General features: G+C 58.1%; 1 non-coding gene across 1 annotated transcript; it reads left to right on the forward strand.

The window, feature by feature from the left end:
* Positions 1-535: 535 nt before the first annotated feature.
* On the forward strand, positions 536-608 carry TRNAR-ACG (transfer RNA arginine (anticodon ACG)). The gene has a single exon. It is a non-coding gene; the product is annotated as a tRNA-Arg (tRNA).

The raw sequence follows: 608 nt of genomic DNA on the forward strand, positions 1-608 counted from the left end.
CTACGGGACACGGGTGATGGGTGCTCTCTGCCCCGAGGACTACGGGACACGGGTGATGGGTGCGCTCTGCCCCACGACTACGGGACACGGTTGATGGGTGCTCTCTGCCCCGAGGACTACGGGACACGGGTGATGGGTGCGCTCTGCCCCAGGACTAGGCGAAGGAAAACCCCAGCTGGGCAAGAATTAGTCCCGTTAGGTTTGCAAGAGTGTTTCCTCACTCCATCTGTTCACACCGGCCCCTGATTCCCGGTTCCCATCCGTTCTCCAACAGCTAAGCCGTAAAAACGCCATCATCGGGCGCTGGCGGGTCCTTCGCCGTGAAGTCAGTGACGTGAGGTTGGCGGGACAGTGAACAAAGGAGTCTTCAAGATCGACCACAAATGTGTACGTGGTCTCAGCTGGGAAACTGGAGAGCAGAAAAACCAGAAGGGGGCCGAGTGCACATAAGCCACGTCCGACACTGGGGGGTGTAAAACTGCAAGCACCTCGGAAAGACTAATTAATGACGCTTTAGAAGAGGCCGTCGCCAGCAGGGCCAGTGGCGCAATGGATAACGCGTCTGACTACGGATCAGAAGATTCCAGGTTCGACTCCTGGCTGGCTCG

The sequence above is a fragment of the Ursus arctos genome, unplaced genomic scaffold (assembly GCF_023065955.2).
Source record: "Ursus arctos isolate Adak ecotype North America unplaced genomic scaffold, UrsArc2.0 scaffold_31, whole genome shotgun sequence".
NCBI classification, from domain to species: Eukaryota; Metazoa; Chordata; class Mammalia; order Carnivora; family Ursidae; genus Ursus; species Ursus arctos.